We start from the raw sequence: 13,759 nt of genomic DNA on the forward strand, positions 1-13,759 counted from the left end.
GGTTGGTGGTTCTGTCATCCTGTACCTGACTTCCTACCTCTCTTTTGGTGTTGGTGCCAGAGTTGTGATTAAATTACCAATTTGTTCTCTCACCACCCCAGAATTCTTGTTAATACCATCTAGGCATGGTCACCTTCACAGATCATCTACATATGTGTGTGTTTTCCTGGAAGAGACAATCTGGTTCTGGAAATGAGCCAGGCATTCCAAGAATGCACCAGCTGTCCCTGTGGTTTGTGGACATTACAACGCTATCAAACTGAATTGTGATCCATCCTTAGCAGGAGTTGTTTACCCAGAAGGAAATCTTGAAAACCCTTTGTAAAGGTCATTACAACCTTTACTTTGCTCTTTCTTCATAGTGTAATAGTTCCTTTCTACTTACTGAGAGCCCTGCTGGCATATGCAACCACTCTTTCCCCTTATCACCATTTTGTTGTGCTAGAACCTGGGTGGACAAACCTTTTGGCCTGGTGGGCCAGACATTTATCTCCCCCCACCCCATGGGCCAACTTTGATAGGTGGGTGGGTGAGACCACCTTCCTGTTGATCATCTGACATCATGTCAAGTGACTGACAGGTGGATGGCCCTGCCCACCTGTCAAAGTTGGCCAGTAGGAGCAGATAGCCAGCAGGATTGAACTCCCTGCCCATCAGGTTCAATTTTGCTTTCTGAAGGGTTCAGCTGCGCAAGAGAGTTCCCAAACACAGCAGGATTGACCAGGGATTCAATCCTGCTCTTTGCAGAAATCAGCAGTGTGCACTAGTTCCCTGCGGGAGGAACTAGCACATGAAGCCTAACCAAGCAGGAGTGAAACCCTGATTGACAGGAAACATGGTTTAGAGAAAACAGCCCCGCAGTCCAAACTGGAAGCTCAGGCAAGGCAAGTAGACCAGACATTCCCCATTCCTGTGCTAGAACCAAGCCACTGGCATCTGTATCCAGGATAAATGTTAGCTGTGGGTCTGGGTAAGTACTGGTGCAGCCATGAATCTTCACTTTGGCCCAGGAACGGTTTTCACAGGCCCCATGCTGCTTTACCAACCCTCACAGACCTGCTGCTGAGCTATAATCCTCCCTTAACCTCTGCCTCTCTTTCCCCTCCTCTCTCAGGAAGGACAACTCTCCTGTTCAGGTGAGAGGCACAGGTCACAACAGGAGTTGCCGGGAACTGTAGTCCACACTGCAGTCCCATCGCGACTGGGGTAGCCAACATGGTGCCCTCCAGGTGTTCCTGGACTTCAACTCCAATAATCCCTGTCCATGGGCCATGCTGACTAGGCTTGATGGAAGTTGGAATCCAACAGTATTCGGCGGTCACCATGTTGACTACCCCGTAGCAGAGAAGATCAGCAGTCCTGACTGCACAGGCATACAGTAGGGCCCCGCTTTACAGGGCTTCGCTTTACAGCGATTCGCTAACACAGCGGTCTCAATTAGACGCAATTAGACTAAAGCCCCACTCATACAGCACTTGTTCCGCTTTTACGGCAGTTTTCGGGCATCGCGCACCATTCTATTCAATGGGTTCCGCTTTACAGCGTTTTTCGCTTTACAGCGGGGGTCCGGAACGTAACCCGCCGTATGAGTGGGGCCATCCTGTACTACTGCTTTATAGTCTTGTTACAACACTTATATTTCAGTGGGAGATGAAAGGGGAGAAGTGCTTTTAATGACAACTTTTGTCAGCAGCAAAAAAGCACACATGCATCCCATGACTACTCCAGAAGGTACACTGAGCCTGTGGGTTCATATTACAAGAACAGGAGAGATTTATACTCAACATTCAGAAGCGCTGCCTGAAGGTATGAGCTGTTTGACAGTGGAACAGACCACCGTATAGAAGAGGGTGGACTCTCCTTCGTTAGAGGTTGTTAAAGCAGAGGCTGGTTGGCCACTTATCAGGGATGCTGTAGCAGTGGATTTCCTGCATCGGCAGAGGGTTGGACTAGATGACCTTTATGGTTACTCCCAACTCTTTGATTCTATTATTTGAGAGGAGGGTTGCTCTGGAAGGGGGCTGACATGTGTACCCATTCAAAGTGAGGGTAATGCTAATCAGGAACCATTGTCTTTGTTCTCAGTTGGCTTTTTGACATTGGTTACATGGTGCCATGATGTCATCATGTTCAGTACAGGATTCCCAGCTATTTGGACTAGGCTAGAAACACATACATACTCATGGCATGGAAGCAGCAATAGATCTGGGAAACAGTAGAGCAAACAAGGTAAACATTTGTATGAGCTGGAGGGGAGGGAGCAAAAATTGCAAAACATTTAGTACAACCCTATATTTAAGCACAAATATGCAAATTAGGAATGTGGCATAGGTTTCCTCTAGCCCATCTGGGAATATTGCCAGTCCTAGTTCTGGAATCAGCAAGTGACTAATCAGTGAGTTAAACTGTTCCTCAGTGCATCTGTTTTCCTCTGTCTGCTGAAGTGGACCATCTATAGGCAATGAGCTCAGTCTTCCCTCCCACAGCAACAATTCCCAGAGATCCCTGGGAAGAGGGACTGATCTTATGGTCTTATGATTGTTAAACCACTGTTGGAATTGTAGCTTGGTGAGGGGAATAGGGGTCTCCTAACAACTTTCAGTGCCCTTATGAAAGTACAGTTCCCAGGATTCTTTGGGGGAAGCCATGACTGTATAATGGAGACAGGGCCTCAGTCACCACCTCTTTAAGAAAAGGTTTATAGAAGCTGTTGTGCCACCCCTTCTAAAGAAGCCATCTCTTGACCCTGCTAATTTTATTAATGATAATCCTGCTTCTAATTTAGCATATCTAGACAAGGTCTTTGAACATGTGATCCACCGGGCAGTCTTAGCTGAAACAGACTGAGATTCATTCCAATCTAGTATCTGACTGGACTAAAACTGCTTTGATTGCTCTAGCAGATGACCTGCGCCAGGAGATGGACAGGGTGAGTGCAATCCCGTTGGTTCTATTAGATCTCTCAGTGGCATCTGATACCATTGACCACAGCATTCTTCTGGATTGTCTGACAAGAACCAATAAGGAGGTGCTGTTCTAAAGCGGCTTAGACCCTTCCTTCAATCTCAGCAAGTAGGTGCTGGGAGACCATTGTTCCACCCCTTGGCCTTTGGCTTACCGTATCACAAAGATCCAATTCATCTCACGCTTTCCAGCATCTACAACAAACTGCTGGGGGAGGTCACCAGGGATTTGAGCTAGAATGCAATCCGCATTTTGCTTTGAGCTTTTAGTCTCCATGGGTCACAAGTAGTTCTAAATTGGTATGAGTTATGGAATGGATGAAGGTAAACAAAATGAAACTTACTCCAGATAAAAGGAAAATATTGTTGGCTGAGGGTTCTGGTGATTTAGCCTGTTTTGGCTATGATTGCACATCACATCAGAAATCAGTTCTGCTATTAGACCAAGCCTTTCTCCTGGATGGAAGTAGCAGTAGCTACCAATGACTTTTGACAACTCTGGCTGTTGCCCCAGCTGTTGCTTTTCTTTGAGAAGTCAGACCTTGCCACAGCCACATGCCATGGCCATTTCTACACTGAACTGCTGTGGGTCTTTGAAGATAACTTGGAAGCTTCAATCAGTTCAGAATGTGACTGGCTGCATATGACCCTGTATCATCTGTACAATACAGGATCATTAACTTGTTCCTGGGTTCAATTCAAACTGTAGGTTTTAAAAAGCAGAATATCTTAAGAACTGCCAGCACCCATGTGAATCTGCTGAACACTTGAGATAGACGATAGTGAGTCTGCTCTGTTTCCACCCCCACATCTGAAGTACGGACAGTGGGCATGAGTGCCAAGGCTTTTGTGGTGATGCCACAACAGCAGAACACACCACCCAAACAAGTTAACCTGGCCCTACTATTGCTTACTTATCAATGAGCAGCAAAGGCTTGCTTTTTCAGCAGGTCATTCTTACATGAAATTGACCTTTTCTGACGGTTTCTGCACTGATTTTGTCTTTTTAACTGACGTTTTAATGTACTGTTTTGCTTTGATTAAATTTTGATCTTTTGTTTTTACACTTCCTTTGTGCATTTTTTTTAAAGAAAGGAAGGATGGAAATGCTGAAAAAACAGAGAAATAGTCTACACGTAAGATAAAGACTTGCTACCTGGCTAGAGTGTTTTTAAAAATAAATAAATTTCCCAGTGCATTTTGATCTCTGCCTCAGTGTAAGAAAACAAACATATTTAACTTTGCATATATATTAGGTGTCTGGAAAGGACAGAAACATTTTCCAAGATGTATCATGCAGCTTAGAAAGACACCTGTATTACCTATGAAGTGGAGGTGGCTTGATCTTTGGTTCCTCAGTAGCTGAAGATGGAGCTTTAATTTGAGGTTTAGCTGTAGGTGTTGCCTCCAGATCCTGGCTCAGTTCTGCTTCAGTCTTCTTGATGAATTCATCGTAAGTCTGATGATGTATGAAAGAGGTTAGAGTCTGAGAGCTTTAATTTTCACTTTGAAAATCAGTGGACAGATATAAATGGTGAAGGACATTCTTGTAAAAATTTACTTTGCTTAATTTTTAATTATGTTTACTTTAACATTCTAACTGAATATATGCCAATGTATTTACTACTGAACATACATTTATTTTTACAAATAGCTTATGCATATTTCTTATCCCCTATTCTTCTTGTCCGTGCCACTAATACTATACTACCCAGTGTTAGATTTTTAAAAAAAATAAACCTGCAACCTTTAAATTGAGATTATTATTTTAAAGATTGTGGATTTTAAAAGGAAACATGAAAATAGTGACACTGTTACCATGAAGTTGGAGGCCAAAAGGATTTCTCCTATATATTCTATGTCTATTTAACATAGGAGTAGGGAGCCTTTAGGAAGTCGAATCTCCGGTAAAGGAAATCAAATCTCTGGTAAAAGGGGTCGAGGTTTACTCAGCCTTCCATCCATCCGTGGTCGGTAAAATAAGTACCCGGCATATGCTGGGGGTAAAGAAAGGCCGGGGAAAGGACTGGCAATCCAACCCCATATATATGGTCTGCCTAGTAAATGTTGCAAGACGTCACCCTAAGAGTCGGAAATGACTTGCACTATAAGTGCGGGGACACCTTTACCTTTACCTTTTAGGGAGCCTTTGGCCTGCGGACCAAACCTGGCCTGCTAGGAAATTTTGGGGAAGTGACACCCACCCATCCTATACCTGATGTCATATAAGATGTCAGGTATGGGTTGCATATGGGCAGGGCTTCAAAAGAACAACTGGGAGCTTAAAGTGAGCCCCTAATTGTTCCTTTTCTGAAGCAAGGTGTGCTCCTACCTGTCAATCAACTGATGGAGCACACCTTGCTCAAAGAGAACCTACAAAAACCAGGAGGTTTAAAGAGCAGCCCAGAGCTATTTGAAAGCCTGTTTCCAAACAATCCCATGATGCTTTTTAAACCTCCAATTTCTGGAGAGTTAAGGAGCAATGTTGGGTTGCTAACAAAGGGCTTACAAGGAGCTCTGCACTGTAATTTAAAGGCTCAACAATCAGGGCTCTAAAGCACAGCATCACCTGACATCACTATGTAGTCAAGGTGACTGGCTGGTGGGCAGCCCCATCCACATCTCAAATTAGGCCCACCAGGGGTGGGAAAATTAAGGTCTGGCCCACTGGCCAGAAAAGTTTCCCCACCCTTGATTTAACACCTTTTTCAATTAAACTATGTAAAAGTTTTAGAAGGAGCTTGATGTATGTTTGAAACACAAGACACTAAACAACATGTACCTGACTGGGTCATGGATAAAGGCTCATCAGACCACCTTTGTGGGCAGACTTCTGGTCTCCTGCCCCCTTTCTGTTTGCTTTTATTTTGTTTAGCTCTTTGTCCCAGGCAGCCAATGCTTGTTTCTCTATTTGACGTATTTCTGCTTCTTCCGCATCTAAGCGGCGCTTCCGCTGTAGCAGTTCTTCAGCATGCTGGCGACGCTGCATCAATTTTTGCTCACACTTAGTCTAGAATCTGGCAAACAAAACCATAAGAAATTAGTTACCAATGCCACGAGGTGTAGGAGACAATGTATCTGACTGTCAGTTAACATGTTCAGCATAAGACAGATTAAGAATAGTATTTCAATTATTGCCATGATTGCTCATTGAATACAATGAGAATACACAAAGTGCACCTGGTTTGATGTGACAGAGGTTAATGCCTGTCACTTCACATAATTACATAATTCTGCACATCCTGCCCAAATAAATGAATAAATAAAGGGGAAGGAAGGAAAAGGAAAAGGAAAAAGGTAGAAAGTTACCTGACCAATTGGTTGTAGATATACAGCTGGAATTTGGGATGGAGGTTGGGAAAACAGACACTGAGAGAAGCCCAGTGGTGAGATGTAAAGACAGAGAAGAAGTAGTGAACAGGAAAGCAGTGTCTACAAAATAAGGAGGAAGAGCTAGAGGGAGCCCCAGCTGACGAAGCATCAAGGCGAGTTAAGCAGCAGAGGGTAAGTAGCTCCCATTTATTTCATTCGTTAATTGAATTAAAACAGCTCAGAGCAATAAGTAATAAGGGCAGCCTAAGGTCACCCTGAGCTAGGAGCCAAATCCTGGAAGAACCTATATCTTAGGAGACAGATCCTAGGAGAAGGAAGCCTATAGAAAGCTAGTTTTCAACACCACCCTAGCAGGAAAGCTTCAGGGGACACTGTAAACAAGGCTAAATTCCAGTCGGAGAAAAGGGGAAAAAGGAAACTCCACCAACACATACAGGGAGAGAGTCAGCTCAGTCTTTGCTAAAAAGGGCAGCTTTAGCCTTCCTTAAACACAACCACAAGCGGTTTCCCTAGGTTAAAGAAAGGTCAGGCTGTGCTAGGTGGGAAAACAACAAACAAACAAAAGTCCTTAAATAGCCCCCCCTCACTAAGGAAGGAAGCCTGCCTTCCTGCCTTCAAAGGAAGGAAGCCTGAGATAATCCTAAAGAGGTAAGCCCCAGCTGATAGTTGAGCAATCAGCCTCAATATAATCAGCCACGCATATAAATTCAGAGCACCCTAGCGAGGGAGCCTGCTCCACGAGCTAGAGGGAGCCCCCAGCTGACCAAGCGTCAAGGCCCCAGCTGACCAAGCGTCAAGGCGAGTTAAGCAGCAGAGCGAGTTCGGCAGCAGGGCGAGGAGGCCAGGGCCTCCCACTCTGCCCGTCTGTTCCCTGACCTCAACTAAACCGCAGTCCTCAACCCATTGATGTAATAATACCTTAAACAAAACTATGCAGGTAAGAAGCCAGCAGGGGTGTGGGGGCTTTCCAGTGTTTTGCACCGCCTGCAGCATGTACGACTATCTGCCTGTTGGACAGAAGTCGTGGGTGTGCTCTCGGTGCAATGAGCTCCTGGCTCTCCAGGAACGACTTCATTTCCTTGAGGCCAAGGTGGCGGACCTGGAAAAGCTGAGAGAGGCAGAGAGGTGTGTGGAGGCCTTCAGGGACGTTATAGCTGTGTCCTGCTATCATGGAGAATGATGGTCTCGGGGAAGGAAAGCATCCAGCTGAGGAAGACGGAAACGATCCCTTAGAAGGGACCCATTCCTTGGGGGATGAGCAGCTATCCTCTCGTGCCGAGGATATATCTCCAGGGGGTGGAGGGATCCTTGTAGTGGGTGATTCGATCATTAGGAACATAGACAGTGGGGTGTGTGATGGGCGTGCAGACCGCAAGGTGTTTTGCCTGCCTGGTGAGAAGGTTGTGGATATCGCCTGTCATTTAGATAGTTTGGTAGACAGTGCTGGGGAGGAGTCAGTGGTCAAGGTGCACGTTGGCACCAATGACATGGGGAAATGCAGCCGTGAGGTCCTGGAAGCAAAATTTAGGTTGCTAGGTAGGATGCTGAAAGCCAGGACCTCCAAGGTGGCTTTCTCTGAAATGCTACCGGTTCCACGCACAGGACCAGCCAGACAGGCCCAGCTTTGCAGTCTCAATGCGTGGATAAGACAATGGTGTCGGGTGGAAGGGTTTGGATTTGTTAGGCACTGGGGAACATTTTGGGACAGGCCGGGCCTGTACAAAAGGGATGGGCTCCACTTGAACCAGAATGGAACCAGACTGCTGGCACTTAAAATTAAAAAGTTGGCAGAGTAGCTTTTAAACTGACTGAGGGGGGAAATCCGACAGGAACTGAGGAAGGTCCGGTTCGGAATAAACCTCCCCCCTGGGAAAAAGACCAAAGAAATGATGAAATTTTAAAAGGGGTAGGCCTAGAAGTAGGCATTGTGAGAGCAGAAGGGCAAAATTAAATTCAGAAGGGCAAAATTACCACAGGCCAAAACACAAGTGCCAAAGACACTTGAAGAGAGACACTGCTTACAAGTGCCTGTATGCAAAGCTTGGAAAAGTTACTTTTTTGAACTACAACTCCCATCAGCCTCAGCCAGCATGGCCACTGGATTGGGCTGAAGGGAGTTGTAGTTCAAAAAAGTAACTTTTCCAAGCTCTGCCTGTATGCTAATGCTAGGAGCCTCCGAACCAAGATGGGAGAACTGGAGTGCTTGGTCTTAGAGAAGAGCACTGATAAAGAGAGCATAATGGAGACCTGGTGGAATGGAGAAGACCAGTGGGATACGGTTATCCCTGGTTATAAACTATATCGGAAGGACAGGGAAGGACGTATTGGTGGCAGAGTCACTCTGTACGTGAAAGAAAGCATTGAATCCAGCAAGCTTGAAACCCCACAAGAGGCGGACTCCTCCACAGAATCGTTGTGGGTGGTGATACCATGCCCCAGGAGGGATTTAATACTGGGAACGATCTATCGTCCCCCTGATCAAAATGCTCAGGGAGACCTTGAGATGAGATATGAAACTGAGGAAGCATCCAAACTAGGAAATGTGGTAGTAATGGGTGACTTCAACTACCCAGACATAGACTGGCCGCATATGTGTTCCAGTCATGACAAAGAAGCAAAATTTCTAGATATTCTAAATGACTATTCCCTAGACCAGTTGGTCATGGAACCAACCAGAGGGACGGCAACCCTGGACTTAATCCTCAGTGGGGACCGGGACCTGGTGCGAGATGTAAGTGTTGTTGAACCGATTGGGAGCAGTGACCATAGTGCTATTAAATTAAACATACATGTAAATGGCCAATTGCCAAGAAAATCCAACATGGTCACATTTGACTTCAAAAGAGGAAACTTCACAAAAATGAGGAGATTGGTAAAAAGAAAGCTGAAAAACAAAGTCCAGAGGATCACATCAGTCGAAAATGCTTGGAAGTTGTTTAAAAACACTATATTAGAAGCTCAACTGGAGTGCATACCGCAGATCAGAAAAGGTACCGCCAGGGCCAAGAAGATGCCAGCATGGTTAACGAGCAAAGTCAAGGAAGCTCTTAGACGCAAAAAGTCTTCCTTCAGAAAATGGAAGTCTTGTCCGAATGAAGAAAATAAAAAAGAACACAAACTCTGGCAAAAGAAATGCAATAAGAGATGCTAAAAAAGAATTTGAGGAGCACATTGCTACGAACATAAAAACCAACAACAAAAAATTCTATAAATACATTCAAAGCAGGAGACCATCTAGGGAGGCGATTGGACCCTTGGATGATAAGGGAGTCAAAGGTGTACTAAAGAACGATAAGGAGATTGCAGAGAAGCTAAATGAATTCTTTGCATCTGTCTTCACAGTGGAAGATATAGGGCAGATCCCTGAACCTGAACTAACATTTGCAGGAAGGGATTCTGAGGAACTGAGACAAATAGTGGTAACGAGAGAGGAAGTTCTAGACTTAATGGACAATATAAAAACTGACAAATCACCAGGCGTCCACCCGAGAGTTTTTAAAGAACTCAAAGGTGAAATTGCTGATCTGCTAACTAAAATATGTAACTTGTCCCTCGGGTCCTCCTCTGTGCCTGAGGACTGGAAAGTGGCAAATGTAACGCCAATATTCTAAAAGGGATCCAGGGGGGATCCCGGAAATTACAGGCCAGTTAGCTTAACTTCTGTCCCTGGAAAACTGGTAGAAAGTATTATTAAAGCTAGATTAACTAAGCACATAGAAGAACAAGCCTTGCTGAAGAAGAGCCAGCATGGCTTTTGCAAGGGAAAGTCCTGTCTCAGTAACCTACTAGAATTCTTTGAGAGTGTCAACAAGCATATAGATAGAGGTGATCCAGTGGACATAGTGTACTTAGACTTTCAAAAAGCGTTTGACAAGGTACCTCACCAAAGACTTCTGAGGAAGCTTAGCAGTCATGGAATAAGAGGAGAGGTCCTCTTGTGGATAAGGAATTGGTTAAGAAGCAGAAAGAGAGTAGGAATAAACGGACAGTTCTCCCAAAGGAGGGCTGTAGAAAGTGGAGTCCCTCAAGGATCGGTATTGGGACCTGTACTTTTCAATTTGTTCATTAATGACCTAGAATTAGGAGTGAGCAGTGAAGTGGCCAAGTTTGCTGACAACACTAAATTGTTCAGGGTTGTTAAAACAAAAAGGGATTGCGAAGAGCTCCAAAAAGACCTCTCCAAACTGAGTGAATTGGCAGAAAAATGGCAAATGCAATTCAATATAAACAAGTGCAAAATTATGCATATAAGAACATAAGAACATAAGAAGAGCCTGCTGGATCAGGCCAGTGGCCCACTTTGTCCAGCATCCTGTTCTCACAGTGGCCAACCAGGTGCCTGGGAGAAGCCCACAAGCAGGACCCGAGTGCAAGGACACTCTCCCCTCCTGAGGCTTCCAGTAACTGGTTTTCAGAAGCATGCTGCCTCTGACTAGGGTGGCTGAGCACAGCCATCACGGCTAGTAGCCATTGATAGCCCTGTCCTCCATGAATTTGTCTAATCTTCTTTTAAAGCCATCCAAGCTGGTGGCCATTACTGCATCTTGTGGGAGCAAATTCCATCGTTTAACTATGCGCTGAGTAAAGAAGTACTTCCTTTTGTCTGTCCTGAATCTTCCAACATTCAGCTTCTTTGAATGTCCACGAGTTCTAGTATTATGAGAGAGGGAGAAGAACTTTTCTGTATCCACTTTCTCAATGCCATGCATAATTTTATACACTTCTATCATGTCTCCTCTGACCCGCCTTTTCTCTAAACTAAAAAGCCCCAAATGCTGCAACCTTTGCAAATGCAATTCAATATAAACAAGTGTAAAATTATGCATATTGGAGCAAAAAATCTGAATTTCACATATACGCTCATGTGGTCTGAACTGGCGGTGACCGACCAGGAGAGAGACCTCGGGGTTGTAGTGGACAGCACGATGAAAATGTCGACCCAGTGTGCGGCAGCTGTGAGAAAGGCAAATTCCATGCTAGGGATAATTAGGAAAGGTATTGAAAATAAAACAGCCGATATCATAATGCCATTGTATAAATCTATGGTGCGGCCATATTTGGAATACTGTGTACAGTTCTGGTCGCCTCATCTCAAAAAGGATATTCTAGAGTTGGAAAAGGTTCAGAAGAGGGCAACCAGAATGATCAAGAGGATGGAGTGACTCCCTTATGAGGAAAGGTTGCAGCATTTGGGGCTTTTTATAACTCCGAAGGCATCAGTCTCATACAAAGGCCACCTTGGGTAGCCACTTCCCCTCCAGTGGTATTAAGAGAGAGGTGTAAACGCTGTACATTCTCCAATGCTTCCCAGGCTAGGAAGGATGCACACATTACACAAAGCTCCTTTAAATACAAGGCTGATCACTGGACTCCCAAAGTCACCAGCTTCCACCTCCAGTAGTGGCAGAGGCCACTACTCACAGACCCTGCCCATCCAACCTCGTACCTGATTTCCTCCTTCTCTGCCTCTGCTTCAGAATAGATCTGGGTTTGGAGTTTCAGGAGTTCATCTTGAACCTCCTCTCTCAAGCGCAACTCTTCCTCCTGCCTAGCAGCCTCCAACTCGGCTTTTAGTGACCTAAGAAACAAGCAGAATGCGGTATGGGAATGAAACCATCTCCCTACAGCAATGGAAGCAATATGAAGGTCCGGAAGACAACCTTAGTAGTGCACAGCAAAAGCAAGATCAACCTGCTGGGCAACTTTCCAAGCAACCGACATCTCAGAATGATTCAAGCTACTGGGGATTTACAGAAGATTCCATAAAAGAAAAGAAACCTTCCCTAAGTTTAGGAATAAGCTTCCTCAACATTCTCATTTCCAACTCTGGCTCTGCCATTTGGATGTCTGCTTAGAAGTCAGAGATGCTCCAGCTAACACCTTGCTGGTTTAAGAGGGCTGCAGATGAAGAAAGTGTTCCACCCAGGCTTGGAGAGATGAGAACATAAGAAGCCCCTTTGCTAGAATGTCAGCCATGGAAACCAAACAAGCAGTGGTCTTCAGGCCCCATCAGTGGCTCTGACTAAGTTCCAGAGGATCTTTCTCTACACTTTTGCCACAGATGCCCCTGTTAAGAGTTCTCCACACGCACAGAGCATCTTTCGCTGATTTTTTTGTCCTGCTATTCCAACCTCTCTCTCTTCCTTTTGTTGTATGTGGCAAATAAATGTTTTTATGCTTAGTTGTAATTGCTGATCCTGTCCCCTTGGTTGAATGCTTTACATTGTTTCCATGAACCAAATTTTGAATGCCCTGATACTTTGCACTAGAAGGGTGAGATATAAATGTTTTAATAAATAAATACAGTCAATCAATCAAAGGGTGGATGCCCCTGTCCTCTCTGCCAAGTCCCAATACTCCTTCCCAGCTTGGATGTTCTGTCTGCCACATTCCCCCTGCCCCTGGCAGCTCCAAACTCAGGACGACAACTGGGGCTTGCTTGTGCTGCGCTCCATTTTGAAGGTGCTCTGAGCATTTCACAAGCACAGTGTGACACAGACAAGCTCCAACCCTCCCCCCTCCTGAGAAAGCAGATGGGGCAGGGATTGTACCAAATCTCATACTGCACTCTGGAGGTATTGAAAAGGTCTCCAAAGGTTCAGTGAAGTGGCAATTGAAAGACTAAGCATATGTATTGCAGCAGAAGCTTTCAAGATCCAGAGCCCACTTTGCCAGTTACTATAGTAAATCAGAGGAAAGACGTACAGAGAGAACAAGGGGGTTGTGTCATAAAGAGCGAGGCCGAAAGATCATGCAGTGCAAGAGAGGCAGTTGCCAATGTGTCAACTTAGTATACTATACTAAGCACAAATGATGAACAGGCATAGCAAACCCATTTTCATAAACACCAACAAGAGCAATATATAACTTTCTGTAGTCAGCAAGTCATTTCCAGGAGCTAATGTATTTCCTGCTAAATTCCAACTAGGCAGCCTCCGTGAAAAATGTTTGTTGGGAGCCTGGAGTCCCAAGCTCAGTGTCACAGAGACTCCTCCCCTTGCACTGGGGAGGTGCCTGAAAAGCACCAGATTCTGGCTAGCTACCAAGACACCCCACAGACTAGCATCTCTTCAAAAGGCTTCTGACCCACTTAACAGAATCCTACGCAGGCATCTGCAGAAGCGGGGAGAGAAGAAAAGGAGCTGCAGTGTGGACTGGACTCACTGGAGGGCATCCTTTTTCTGCTGATGGAGCATCTGGATTTCTTCTTCCTCTTCTTGTTGCAACTTCTCCTGCAAATGCTGAATGTGAGTCTGCTTCTCCTGCAGGAAATGTATTTTTGCTTGTTCCAGCAAAGTCTGCTCTGCTCTGGTTGTTTTCCTGAGGGAATCCTCGGCATGCTTTTCCTCTGTGCTTAACTTCAGCCTCAACATTCCTGCCATTAAAAGAAACAGGTTCAAACTACGACTGGGACATTATTAGCCATGACAGAGCATCAAGATTTTAAGTGGGTTACTGAATCT

The 13,759-nt window shown here is 45.1% G+C and overlaps 1 pseudogene; it reads right to left on the reverse strand.

Annotated features, from left to right (window-relative positions):
• The window catches only part of LOC133386895 (uncharacterized), a 70,307-nt pseudogene that overhangs the window by 23,462 nt on the left and 33,086 nt on the right, over nt 1–13,759 (reverse strand).

The sequence above is a fragment of the Rhineura floridana genome, chromosome 6 (genome assembly GCF_030035675.1).
Source record: "Rhineura floridana isolate rRhiFlo1 chromosome 6, rRhiFlo1.hap2, whole genome shotgun sequence".
NCBI lineage: Eukaryota > Metazoa > Chordata > Lepidosauria > Squamata > Rhineuridae > Rhineura > Rhineura floridana.